The sequence below is a fragment of the Mya arenaria genome, chromosome 4 (assembly GCF_026914265.1).
Source record: "Mya arenaria isolate MELC-2E11 chromosome 4, ASM2691426v1".
In the NCBI taxonomy this organism is placed as follows: Eukaryota; Metazoa; Mollusca; class Bivalvia; order Myida; family Myidae; genus Mya; species Mya arenaria.
The window spans coordinates 27,577,797-27,593,091 of NC_069125.1; the positions used below are offsets into that span (position 1 = coordinate 27,577,797).

Genomic DNA, 15,295 nt, shown 5'->3' on the forward strand with positions numbered 1-15,295 from the left:
ACATGCATTTCTAAACTCAAAGTGAATATATAGACTTCTCAAGGATGTCCAGTACATTTTGTTTTATTCATGCCTTGGATGCAAGTCTTAACCACAAGTTCAAAAGAAAAGAAAACAATCCATGAATGAAGAACTGTAGCAATTAACACATGATCAAATTATCACACTATCATTTCCTTTTATATTTTACTCATTCAATTTTAATCTTAAGCATGGAATAAAAATGCATTACAAGGCTTTACTATATTTGTAAAATAACAACAGAAACTTGCATAACATTTACCTAAATACAAGGTTTTATTTCAAACTTTTTTTCAATTAAAACGAGTTATATCTAAGTGGCAAATTTGCTTAAATCAACTCTGCAACTAAGCCCTCACGTTTGACATTGCCTTTTAGTGATTGGTATAAGATACCATTTACATTATTTACCCTTTACAAACAGAATGCGTTACCACAAACGGTAGGAAAGCGGTGCGAAGACTATCACATTAATCGCAAGTGATCGATTGTATTAAAAGAATCGATTCAACCTAACATAAAAATATAAGCCGAAACGTGAAACAGGAAATGGTACATCATTATTTATTTTATATATAGATTTGATATAGTGGGTTTATTTTTTAACCAAACAATCTTATTAACTTGTTTTATTCTATATATCGTTTTGGCAACTTACTGACTCCTTTACAAATACAGTATTGTTAGCATGATGAAAAGAACCTAACCGGACATACAAAGCAGACCACTGGCGTATTTATCCAATAATGTCGATGTATTGAGCATTCCGATTTAAGAACGTTACCTTATTTAGACTATGTCGTTTTTGGTCGTTTTGACGCACGTCCGGCTTAACTCCAGACTGGAGGTTCGTCCCCTCACTGTGGCCATATTCTCGATTTATATGCATTACCTGGTTTGCCCTTGGACATACTATATCGAGTTAGACAACATTTATAATCTGGACGTGGATGTTTTGTCTAGATAATTGCCAGTACATCACTTTTTAATGTTGTATTCTTAATATTCTGGAAAAAATGATGAGAAGAACCATTTGCTCAATTTATCAATTCAAAACATGCATAATATTATAAGTTGATACATTTGATATCCAAAGGAGACTGAACAAACGACCGTTTGTATTTGAAGATCGATCATATGTACCTGTATTTTCCTATATTATCAAAGTATTCAAATCGTGGATCGAATTGCACATTTACCATAATTTATAGTATGACCCTTATTGGTAAATTCTAAAACAGAATCAAAGTAGTCCAATGCGAGTTTCTCCGACCAACTTACGTCATTTGGATTGTCAATAAATCCTCAATTAGGGAATGTGGATAATACTTGCAGAGATCGAATGGAATGCTTATTTTGGAAAAAACGGATCATCTAAGCTATTTATGAATAATAAAGGAGCTGCTATCTCGTCGACATATCTCTAGGGATTATTACGGTCCCAAAAGTCATCGACGGTTGAACAATTATATAATTTTGAATACACAAGCTCATCGAATTGGCGGAAACCATTTGAACACTTCATTAAAATTGATATAGTTTGAAAGTGAACTTGAATATTTACATAACAGAAATTTCAATCTCAACAAATATACTATGTCATATTTTCCTTGAACGCCTTTGGAAAATCTCTCTGCGTTATCAAAGCACGCAGATATACACGCCCCGGCGGAAATGTTCGCCGATGAGCCGAATTCTCCAAGATATGATAGTAAAAGTGAACCCCCCGTTCCAACGCCAACCATAGTAACCAGCGCCTTCAGGTATTTATCATGATAAATTTTACTATATGGCGTAAATCTTGCGGATCCCCGTTGCTAAGTATTTTCGGAGTAGTTAAATATATATGCAAAAAGCTACAGAAACATGCTCAGTAGCAAAACGTTTAAACATAAACCCGGTTTAGTGGCAATGGGCAACGCCCAAGACATAGAACACAAATTCACAAACAAGAAACATAGAACAGCACACAACTCTAAAACCGAATTTCCGAAACCTCTTTGGTTAAACACAACAGGTTTATATCCTTTGTGAGCAGCTAAACTACACATGTTTTCAACATTGAGTGCATAATCTGTGAGTTCTTGAAGGAAACAAGACATTGCTTTTTCTTATGACCAGGCAAATGAAGAAACCCAGTCAAGCGCTACCACACCACGATCACGCATTTGTATATATATTCCCTGTCAAATTCAGTCGGAGATTGTGGAAGACAAAACGAAAGTAGCGTTTGCGCGTGAATATTTCGAAGATACCAAGGCGGATCAAATTGACGGTTCATAAGTCTGCCTCGCTTGAGGAGGTGCGACGCTAATTTTGATTATTTATAATACAGCTTTGGAATGGTTGATGGCTATATCATCAAAGACTTGAAATAAATGAAAGCGCTGAACATGATTGTTCCAAAAACACTTCACAGACTGGTAGAGACGTCTCAGTTGAATAAACAGCAAGGAACATAACTGAAGGATTCTTAAGACAATCAGTTTGCGATTGACAGTATCACTACTATGTCTGATGGATATAAATGTGTTTGCTGCTATTGAACGATATTATAATTTTATCATTTTTATTCATTCTTTGGAGTGAAATTCTTCGATAATTATTTATCGTAATTAGTGTTTCATTCTCCACCACGAACATCTATGTTTTAATCCCGTCTTATTGATAATCATCGTCCATTGTATCACTGCTTGTGATTGATAAAAATGATAAACATAATTATTTCCTTAACACAATATTTCGAATGTGTCAATAACTATAGCGAATTAATTCTAAAAAGATCCACGTTGGCATTCACAAAAATAACTCAGGTATTACAATGTTTCTCCGATAATCATCAAATACCAACTTCATTTATCCTGTGTAGATGTTTCTAGTGTTAACAAATATATTTACTAAGCTTTAGATTTGTTAGCAACACTTTTCATCGTAATCAATGGTTTGCTTTGAATTTAATAAATCTCATTGAAATGCGTTTGTCAACATATCAAATCTATGCCACTTAATACATGAAAAATAGTTTGTTGTTCAATTATTCATTGGTTTCCCAAAATCCAATATGCTTTTACAGGCGTTCACAGTGATATTGAAGCTTTTTTTGCTATTATGCAATCGATACAAAACCATCAATTAAGCATGTATTTACTGGTTTGCGATTTATTGCATTTAGGATCAATTAAGCATCCGACAAAAGCAGAAAGCCTATTTTATTGAGCGTGTTTTGTCTGTATGAACCGATTGTATGACGGAAACTTATGTATGTCTTTTCACATCATGTAAATTACGTCAATGAAAATCTCTAAATTCCGTTAAGTCATTTGGATTTTATTGAACATCGTCATTATTATTCGACCATAGATACTGAATAACGAACACAAATAAAATCCAATTTCCCTTAATAGATACTTTATAATTGAAAACGGCAGGTGTTCTTCATTCGCTCGTGTTTTGTTTACTAATTATCTGTAACACTCCTTAGAATTCCAGCGTTGATTTAAAGCCTCCCTATTCAAAAGCGTTGCCTGTTGAACCTTAAGATTTCTCAGGTCTTTAAACATATTATTGACGAAAGCAATTGCTGTAAAGGCCTTCTGTTTCTAGTAGGTCAGTGGCATAACGACTTTGTTCAATACTTGCGTCTCTCTAGAATAGAAATTAATTTCCTTGGATATTCCAAACTTTTTTGTTATCAACAGTGGTTGTCAGGTCTACAAACTGGGCAGATGTGTTGAATGTTGCGATCCGATGTTGACATTTTAGTTGTCTGAAAGGATTCAATAAAATCGAAATCATTTGAAGTATATCCTTAGAGTAATGGTACGTTGCTTCAAGGTTTTTGTCAGATATTTTATTACACATGTCATTCTCACCTTCTTAGATTTTATATTTTATATATTTTAACAGACTCTTTTTGATGAAAAGCTGTTAGAAAACATATCACTACTTCACACTTAAAGCATAAATATTTCCCCTCACCATCATTGGAAAGAAAGAAAAATTGAATATCAATTTTAAGGAAAAGCAAGTTAAAACATTTTAAAAAGCACACAAATTTGTCACAGATATAATTTGTGTGAAATAAATCATGAAATATATTATATCAAATGTTTTCATTCTAATCAGTCTACTTCGAAGACATTGCAAAAACCCAGTCTCCCAAAGGAAAATGACGACAGCATGCAAGCTAAATTTTTTGTTACTGTTAAGGAACTTAAACACATGTTTTTTATAGTACATAACGGGGCAGATTACAATGATATAAAACCAAGTTACAGTTAGGCAGACACTTTAAATAGTGTTGTTCATTATCAGGGTTGTTGTAAGAAGAAAATGTTACAATAATGCTAATTCCACATAAACTATGCTAATGCCACAAAGACTGTGATAATGCCACATGGAATATGCAAATGCCACATGGTCTATGCGAATGTCACATGGACTAAGCAAATGCCAATTGGACTATGCTTATGAGATATGGACAATGGTTATGTCATACGGAATGCGCTGGTGCCCCATGGACTATGCTAATGCCGTTGGACTTTGTTAGTGCCACGTGGACAATGCTTATGTCCCATGGACTATGCTTATGCCACTTAAACTATGTTAATGCCACATAGATTATGCCCATACCACATGGACTATGCTAATTTCACATGCACTATTTAAATGCCACATGTAATTTGTTAACATCAAATGGATTATGTTAATGGAGCATTGAATATAATAATACTTTATACACTATGCCAATGTCAAATGGACTAAGTAAATACCATAAGGACTAACTACAGTGTAAGCAAGGTGCGAGCAATGAATGATGTCAATACATTGTGCCTACTAATTGTATCCTCGATAATTATCAATATAAATAGGTTGAGCTGGCATGAAAATTGATTAAAATGACCGTAAAATTTCAACATTTATCATCGCTTATGTAAAACAAAAGTGACGATTTGATAACATTATTCTTTATCCTCGTTCAAGTAACACTCCTTCAATACTTTATTATTAATTCTTGCCAGTTAAAAAAACGTTTGGTAATGGACATTTTGCAGGCACTGTATGTTTCCAATATCTTAATTCTGAGATCTGCGCGTTTCTGATTTACCATTAAACCTTGATCGAAATCTCATAGACTATTAAAAAATAACATACATTTCTCTAATGATGAATATTGGCATTTACAACAGTATTATTTCCTAGTCACTGCCAGCTGAACATTTATTCCGAAATGCCGTTTTGTCGCTTAACCGTCATTTGGCGGTGCTTCATGCGTTTTGACGGTTAATTGGGATTCACGTAGTGTGGTTTACTTGCACTCGGAACAACTATTAGGAGAGAAAGTATACACGCCATTAAATGATAAATGTTTCTTTACATTTAAAATAGTCTTGACAAATGTAGTTATTATAGTATCTTTACTCTTTCGGACCTGCATTTAATAAGAATATTCACGCTCACATGTTGTCATACCTTTTAATGGTATGTTTGAATGTTTAGTTAGTATCGAGCATGCGATTGTTAGGAAACCAGGAAAACAAAGGTTTTCCAAGATATTTGAATCAAATTTCTTAATAATTCGACTAATTAAAAAATCCATTTACAATTAGTTATGTTTAATACAATATCTTTAAGGTAGAACCAAAAATGTTCAACAAATTTCTTATTCTTGAATACTTCTCATTAAAGACTCCATTCAATGTTATATATCGACACGTCAATAATATTATATATTGCAACGGTTGATAAATATGAACTGTTTTCTTCGAATGAAAGCTGCGTTTATCTTTAGTATTAAATTATAAAGTATAATTTTCTTATTGACTCTTCGTTAATGTAAACGTAATTTTATCAGCTTGCCAATGGGAGGTAAGAACTTTTGAGCCGAAGTACGTATTCTCATCAGAGATGCTGTTTCGTACTTTACGGGTCTTCGGGAGAAGAATAAAGTAATAGACAATATTTGGTAAATGTATCGACATCTATCGCTTTTGTCTGATTTTATATTCATGTAGAAACATCATATAGTTCAACAATAAAAAATTTGATTGGTATGTATATGCAAAGAGTGTCATGAAATATTTAACTGGTATTCTTAATATTTCGATATTTTGTTTATTGTTGTTAAGTATAAGTTAGGGAGAAATTTCGATACTTCGATAACCTGTTCAACAACTGTTGACGTAAGTATAATACAGTCAGGAAATGAGAGAGATAAAAGACAAAGCAACATCAAGATAAAAACAAAAGCAGATCTCGTTCAATTAGAATGATTGCCATATTTGTTCATTCAGCACCGGTTCAAGACGAATTCGGGTTTCATGAATTATTTAGTTTTTCAATGAATACGAACAACTACAAACTACCTTAAACAATATGTAGGCTTGAAAGAAAATAACTATTTTAGACTACACACAATGTTGGAGACAAAATAACTGGCATGCACTAAAAACGACTAAAACCAACTGATGAACACCAGCAAAAAATAATACACATTTACACATGTTTTTTTTTGTTGTTTTTTTTTCATCGCCTGGGCACGGTCGGAATCCCAATGGAACATCAGGGATATAACCAAAGTACCAACTATTGACGATCGAGGCCACAGTGGTTAACGAAATTTTCCAAAAGTTGATTAATTGAATGTAAGATTTAAATCATGCAAGGGACAATGGGGTAAATAGATGCCAGTGTACGTTTGTCATGTTCATAGATTTTGGACAGGTCACCACTTTCCATGAAACTTTTCAAGTTTTAAGCAGGCATACGAATTTCCAAGAATTATCGAATTTTGAAGAACAGTCCAATTTATAACGAGGTTTATTGTTACGAATTCAAATGAATCATCGTCCATCGTCTACGTTTCTCCATTATTTCTCTGATGCTAGTATAAACATGGTTTTATCGAACTACACAGATTTGCTAGAGCCAATATGTGAATTATCAATACACACATACGAGATATAGTATATATGAAATAATTCATTTAAACGATGCTAGATCTGTCTACTGACCCTTCGCTTTTATACTTTTGCACTCTATTTACCAATACAATTTAAGAGCTTTTAAAGTTCATTTGATATGAACGTTTGAGTAAAAGAAAAATTAAATGAAATATCGCTACGTTTTGTTCACAAAAACGTTTTCCAATTATCCATATGTGTAAGGAAAAGGCACGTCCATTTAAAAAATAACATTTTTATGTATGAAATGTTGAGTCTGGTTTGTCAATTTCTATTGTTATACATTAAAATACAATTGATTTATGATTTGTTTACCAAATTGTTTTTTTTTTCAGAACAAAACATGTAATTCAAGAAATGGCTATTCTTGTTTTACTCATGCATTCAACAAGAACAATGACTCTTTGATATACTATCATTAATTATCTCCTTTTAGTAAACTGTTTAACTAACACACATCGGCCAACTTCCCTCGTAAACAAACTCGGTCGACTTACAATATCAGATTTGTTTACATTTAACTACGCTATAAGTAGAGTCGAGTTGTCATTTCAATATAGCAGTTTGGAGCTTTACTCTAAGAAATATTGATGGTTAATGCCTTAACACACTTGCCTGGAAATCAATTTGAACTAAGTAATGACAATTGCGCATATCAACACTAGTACACTTATTCGATATAAGTATTTTTAATTAACGAACAACTTCTGATGCACCGGCACACATCCAAAGCTCATTATAAGGCAGATATGGCCGTTGTTCCGCAAAAGGTTCATGTGAGCTATATGTATGACATATAGAACCGAAAAAAGCGTCACGTGAATCTGTGCGATACGATGCGTTACCTATAGCTAAAATGGAGTGAGCTTTGCGCCGTTTTAAACAAGTCAACATTTCATAACACGGTTGAAAAGAATATGAGTGAAACGTTTCCTTATAAGTTGCAATACAGTTGAACCTAGCCTTACGTCAATCGAACCCCTACAAGTATTTATATATATAAGTATTTATGCACTGTGCTGTTTGTAGAGTTGTGTGCTGTTCTATGTTTCTTGTTTGTGAATTTGTGTTCTATGTCTTTGGCGTTGCCCATTGCCACTAAACCGGGTTTATGTTTAAACGTTTTGCTACTGAGCATGCTTCTGTAGCTTTTTGCATATATATTGAATACTGGTGCGAAAAGAAAAAAAATCCAAAGAATCACAATAAAGGTTACGGATGCAATATGTCATGTGAAAAGCCTTGTAAAGTATCAGGTTAGTTGACAAATTGCATTGCTTTGTGGTAAAAAAGCTGTTGCATTCAAACATAGTCCTGATAATTAAAAAAAATATACGCACGGCTTCTAAGTAACGAGAAGTATGTTTTTATTTAAAGACTGATGCTGGTTTATAGATATATAGCTCTCACATTCAAACCAAGCTTCCAAACGCAATGGGCTGGAATACAATTTTGACGACATCATTTCCAAAAAAAAAAATACATTAGGTCCGCATACAAGTTGTATATATTTGGTGTTGGTGTCATGGATCCTATCTCTGTCTGGTTTGGTCGATGCACCAAGCAAGTCATATTAAAAAAAAAATCGTTCTTTGATTTAAACATAATACAAGAAAATACAGTTTTGATTGGAATAAGGTACCTTTTTTCAAGCAGTTAATAGCTCAATGTATACTATAGGACAAAGCGCAGATACTAAATAATAGGAACCTGTTAGGGGCACGATTTCTGACTAGCATAAAAGGAATGATCAATGCATTACGCACCATACAACAATGATAGACTACACATACATAGACATATCTTCATTCATAACTGTTCGAGTTATCGCCTTGGAACTCAGGAAAACGGGGGGTTTTCAGGTTACTGGGTTCAAACTAAGAATGTTTATTATGATAATTTCTAATGAACTAGCAATAAGTCAATACCACGGTATCCATTACTTCGAAATTAAATAAAACATAAATTTATTTAAGATTAAAATCTACAGATACAGCCAATGAGCGTACCATGCTAAATGGTTAAGAACAATAGTTGTTCAATTTAACAGTCATGACGTTTTAATGTGGTTACCTGCCTGCTGAAAGCACGTTTCAATCTAAGTCAGTTAAGACTATTGTTCAATTTATATTGAACATTAATTGCTTGCTTCATTCACTTGCTTCGCTCTTTGGAATAATACAATTATGCACAACTTTAACAGCATTATTTCGAAAGCAAGAATCAATAAAATATACCTAATAAATAACACATTTTGTCACAGAAGGGATATAAAGGGGACACTTTGATAGGACGCTTTTTGGTGACCTGTAATACGTCGAGTTTGACAATTATAACATGCAGAACTGAGGGAAGTTTTTGAACCAATCGCTATTACAATCAATGATGCAAATTCGCCTTCTTTTTGTATTAATGAGCTGTTCATGTTTATGATACTGTTACAATATATGGCCTTCAAATTGGATGGTACCAATAACAAACTCCAAGGAATTGGCAATCAACTAGTTGTCTAAATGAACTGAAGTGTTCTCTGCCTCGTGCACATCCTCATGTTTCTTTGTATACCATGTTCCTGAATACCGAGTAAAATTAGGTAATGTTATTAACTAAAATTTGACATGTTTTACCAGTTCTTTTTTCATGCTATTTTTGGAGACGCGAACGTAATTCCTTTAAACTACACACCGTATCAACATAGTACGGAATTAGAAAACGACAGTTTGGAGATACAGATTTTTCAATACGGCGTGCTGTCTTTTCATTGTTGGATATCGCAAAGAAAATTGATAGGTATATACTAAATGCAACTATCGTGTCGAGATTATTGTCTATAAAGGCGAAAACTGTTTTGCAAACTTGCAGAAAAGTACTTAAAACAGATATTCACATACAATGAAATATACGTTCATAGAAGATTAAAGTTCCTACAAATAGTCACTGTGCATAAACATTCAAATGAAATCACGTTGGACGCACTGGAAACCAATCACAAAGATTGATACAGAAAAAAATAGAATCGCTTTAAAAATTGTATTATTATATTCTATAGTATAAATTTAATCTTACAATTACTGGGAAATTTATGTGGTCATCATCATAGACGCAATTCTCCAATAAATTGTTCAACAATTCCTAGGAGCCTTACCCATTTCAGATCTTAGATAATGCCTCAGAAAATGCCTGTTAGATATGCCACAATAAACATATCAGGAGCTTGGATTTACCTCCAAATAAATTTCTTTAAATAGCCATAAAACATTTTGGTCCTTGCTTTGTGTTCCTTAACACGGTTTATATCTGAATATTCGACCAGTTGGATTGTCCCTGTAGTTTGCATCGTATAACTAAAATTGTATGACGCACGGTGATGTTTATCTTATTTATTGATGGACGTCACATCCACTAAACGGCACTAACAAGAAAAGTCTAAAGTGCCGCACTCGATGCATAATAAGGAACCGTTAACTATATCCGCCTAATGCACTCTTACAGACGATATGTATAGTTACATCCATAACTCTCGATATAGTTAACATGACGCCGAACCATCTTTTATAAGCATTAATAATTGGAACGGATTGAACGATTTGCAGGCAAATGCGTGTTCGTCTGTACCATTAAAGTTTATTGACCATTCATATGACGTAAGTTGGTCGGTAAAACTAGCAGATCGTATTTGAGCTCACAAAACCATCAGGGTTATACATGAATTACGAAATATATTCTGTTATGCAACATTAATAATCAGTTTATCAAAATAATATGCTTAATATGAAACCGATTAAAGAACTATGTTCTATGTTAAAATAACTGGTGTCTTTGTCAACAGACACCATGACGTAGTTCTCATGTAAATTATCATTCTTGTTTGAACGGAAAATGAGCATGTTTAAGATTGTTGAATAATTTTTTGGCGTAAAAAAACGATACCTCAAAAGAGAATATTTCAGCCTTATAAAGTAACTATATTTAATGTTTTATTCACTCATAAACTTAAAAACACACTTTTGTTGCATAGCCTAAGAATAAACCCATTGTGCAGCAGCATTTTCTTTGTATAAGGGGTCTTTTCGTTCAATGTTCGCAAACAATAACGAACTGATCCAGTTATACTGATGAAGTGCATCATGCATAATAATAAACGAAAGATTATCAAATTCAATTCATTGTCTATATTTGTTAACGAGCCTAGAATATCAACACCATAAATCAAATAACTTATTATTATTATTATTATTATTATTATTATTATTATTATTATTATTATTATTATTATTATTATTATTATTATTATGTCATTTGAAAATAATACATAATTTGTTAACTGGTTTGCAAAACAAATATTTCAGAAACATTTTGAAAGAGGATTTCTTTCATATAAATGGTCGTTTTGTTAAATCTACGCAAATAATAACTATGAAAATGACATGGACATGCCCAATAGCGTAAGTTATAACAAAGTACCTGAAACAAGGCATAACGATCTAGGCTAAACAGAGCCTTGCCATCAGAACTATTGACTTTTTGCCTGGGCGTTTTGCAAAAACGGGAAACATCTCGACAGTCGAACCTTAATCAGTCAAGAGGATCATTTTCTTCCACATCTATTTATGAAAAGTATTTTATTTAACATACATCTGATATATATTATTTTGAGACAGAAACCGCGTCGGACAAAGGTTGTTGCTCGTATACGTTACCATAGGTTTAATGTCAAAATGTATTATACGACATTTTATTTAATAATTTAAGTTGTGGTACCTTCAAGTACTCACCCGCGATACTTTGCTATAGACTGTGTTAGGGCTTAGTTTAAGCAGGCTCCTTTCCACTCTCGGACGATTCATATATTTTTTGTCTTTTTTGATTAGCTCTTGCTTGCTCCACTTTCGTTTTGAGGAACTAAGTGTACGTAGCACATTTACGAGCAGTGAATTGTTTGTTTCAAGGCGGTTTTCCGAACAGTTATTAATAAAGATGCATTAATGTATTTTTGTTTTTCATGTCTGGACTTTTGGTTTCTCTATAAGAGTCTGTTAGATCTTAACCATGTGCCTCTAAACAGGTTCTTTGGTACTTCCCTAACCACACAGCCTGTCTGTACTATCAATTAAATTATAGATAGATACTTACTAGACGAGATGCGAATACCACAACCGACATACAGACAAGAATTGGAATACAAAACATAATGAAACAGTAATAAAAGGGCTTACAAACTTATTAGTCGAATTAAAGTGCTAATTACCTTGGCCTATTGCACACAGTGAGAGAAACACAACGTCATCAAATTATGGCAGGATCAGTTATCCGGGCCTAACAGATATATAACACGGTCACAAGACAACGGCAGGCCCAGTGATCAACACGTAACAAACATTTCATGAAAGACGTACATCTCAATTATAAAGAACAAACACAAACATACACTCAGGGAAAGACGAACAACTTCAAAGTAAATAGCTGGTCCAAAAATGGGTTTACAGACACTCAGCGAGGGAAACACAACGTCAACATACAACGACACGCACAGCAGGAGACACACAATGTCACAGGACATCAAAGGGTACACTGATAAAGAACTATCTAATATTCTATGAGAGAAACACATTGTTCAACAACAACGGCAGGATCCATGATCAACGCCTAAAAATACTCTGCGTAAAATACTCATTGCTTTAAAACAATGGCTGGCACAATGCTCAACGCCTAACAAACACAAAACAGTACCAAAATAACGGCATGCTCAATGGTCAACGCCTAGAAAAGACTCCGCAAAAACACACTTTATCCAAAAACAACGGCAGGTACAATGATCAATGCTAAACAAACACTCAGCGAAAAACACACATTGTCGCCACAAGAAATTAACAGGTATACTGATAAAGGCATAAAAGACACGTAGCGCGAGAAACACACCTCCAAAAACGATACAATAATCAAGGTCTATCAAACACTAAGCAAGAGACATACAAGGTCCCAAAACAACATTAGGCACATTGATAAAGTCCTAAACACCGAGAGGCTCAATAATTAAAGCCTTACAGAGGCTCAGCGAGAGACACACAACGCCACAAGACAAAGACAGGCCAAATGTTCACTTTCTAATAGACACTCAATGAAAGACACACGTCAATGGGCAACAGAAGAACCAATATTCAAGTTATAACAGATAATCAGCAAGAGGAAAACAAGGTAACAAAACCACGGCAGGCACAATGATTAAGTTCTAACCGATAACCAGTTGGAGACACACAATGTCATGTGGCAACAACAGACCAATTTACAAAGGCCTAACAGATAAACAGCGAGAAACGCACAACCTCAAGAGACAACGATATGCCCAGTGACCAAGGCCTAACAGAAACTCAGCGAGAGATACACAACGTCGCGGCATAACAACAGGTACACTAAAAAAAGGCCTATCATAAATTCCGCAAAGGTACACTTATAAAGACCCAGACTCTCAGCGAGAGACACACGTAGTCACAACACAACAACGGGTTCACTGATTGAGGCCAAATAGACACTCAGTGAGAGTCACACATTGTCCAACAACAACGACAGGTACACTTATAGAGGCCTAGCATACTCTCAGATACACACAAGACAACTAGCATATAAACATGTTAAACATTTCAATATAACATGCAGGAGTGAAATCGATTGTGTAAATTAAAAACAACTATGTATGTGAGTTATTGCATGAATTCTTGTATCACTATTTTAGTGTGCTATTTCATAAACATAAGAAGAGCTGTTTATGTAGAGTAAGTGTAGACGAACGCGGTGAAGGACGTACATATCTGTTTCATTACAGCTTGTCAGGCATGATATGATGATAAAATATATATCCTAAATCCGCTTAACCTTGAAAACCAATGAAATCCCAGTAGTTGATGGGTAAGAATTTGCGATAAGGAATACCTTTATAGCACTTCTTTAATCTGACATACCGTCATCGACATGAATATTTATGCGAAAAGCTACATAAACAAGCTCAGTTGCAAAAAGTTTAAACATAAACCCGGTTTAATGGCACTGGGTAAACGCCAAAGACATAGAACATAAAATCACAAACAAGAAACATGGAAGAACAGCACAAAACTCCACAAACAGTACAATGCAAACATACTATGTATAAAAAAACTAGGTATGTTTATCAAGAATTGTTAGGTACCGCTTTGGAATGTTCAGTAAAATGTTAATTTACTAAAACTGATAGACTGGAAGTGGCTTTGGCAGTTTCTAAATTCAAGAACTCATTTATAATACCAGAACCGCAGAAGGTTTTAAAATTAATGACGGTTTTGCTAGATAAAAATGCATATGTGTGATGGATATGTAAAACGTGTATCTTATTAAGTATGTGTATGCCTGTATATTTTAAATAGTTAGGTAATGTCTTCTCAGAACAAAATTCAAATAAACAATATATAAGCAAAAAGCTACAGAAACATGCTCAGTAGCAAAAAGTTTAAACATAAACCCGGTTTAGTGACAATGGGCAAACGCAAAAGACATAGAACACAAATTCACAAACAAGAAAAATAGGACAGCACAAAACTCTACAAACAGCACAGTGCATAAATACTTTATATATATATATATATATATGAATAATTGGTTTGTTCATCAAGAATTGTTAGGTACCGCCTTGGAACGGTCAGTAAAATGTAAATTTACTAGGGGTTTTAACCAGTTTATGTGCACAAACCTCACTCTTATCCCAACAATTCTTAAGTCGAAACTATTATCAGTATAGGATGCTTAAATATTAGATGGTCGAATGCTAGATCAAAACAATTACTTGGTCAAACATACCACTTTACGGAATAAAGTTTAAGCTTTATTGCGCACACAAAACAAGAGTGCCAAAACGGTCCTATATCGCGAAATTGATTAAAATTACCATCAAGTCAGTGGTTGTTAAGGAACGCACTTCTTGCCTAGAAAGCTGGTGGTCGCCGAGTAATAGTTGAAACTCTTTCTTCCATGGCATCTCAATTCTCTCGTCTATACTCTTTTATATTTAGGTCAACATTTGTTTAGGAAATAATTAAATGCTTTTCGGGTTGGAAAGAAATATGTCGAATAATTTTACTAATCACTTGCTCTTACTTTTTTTCTTAAAAAGGACCTAAACCGCATTCAACAGCATCACTTACGCCATTTCGTCGTACGACTTAAAGGCTATTTGTTTCTATTCACATCCTTATAAAAACTAAATACCGAATACATTATGGACAATATTCCAAAAATGGAGAAAAGAAGCGCACATAAAATACTGGTTGTTGCCAGTGTCATACGAA

General features: G+C 33.9%; 1 pseudogene; it reads right to left on the minus strand.

Moving 5' to 3' along the window:
• Positions 1–1,191: 1,191 nt before the first annotated feature.
• Positions 1,192–2,877, minus strand: LOC128230734 (protein ABHD15-like; annotated as a pseudogene).
• Positions 2,878–15,295: the final 12,418 nt, after the last annotated feature.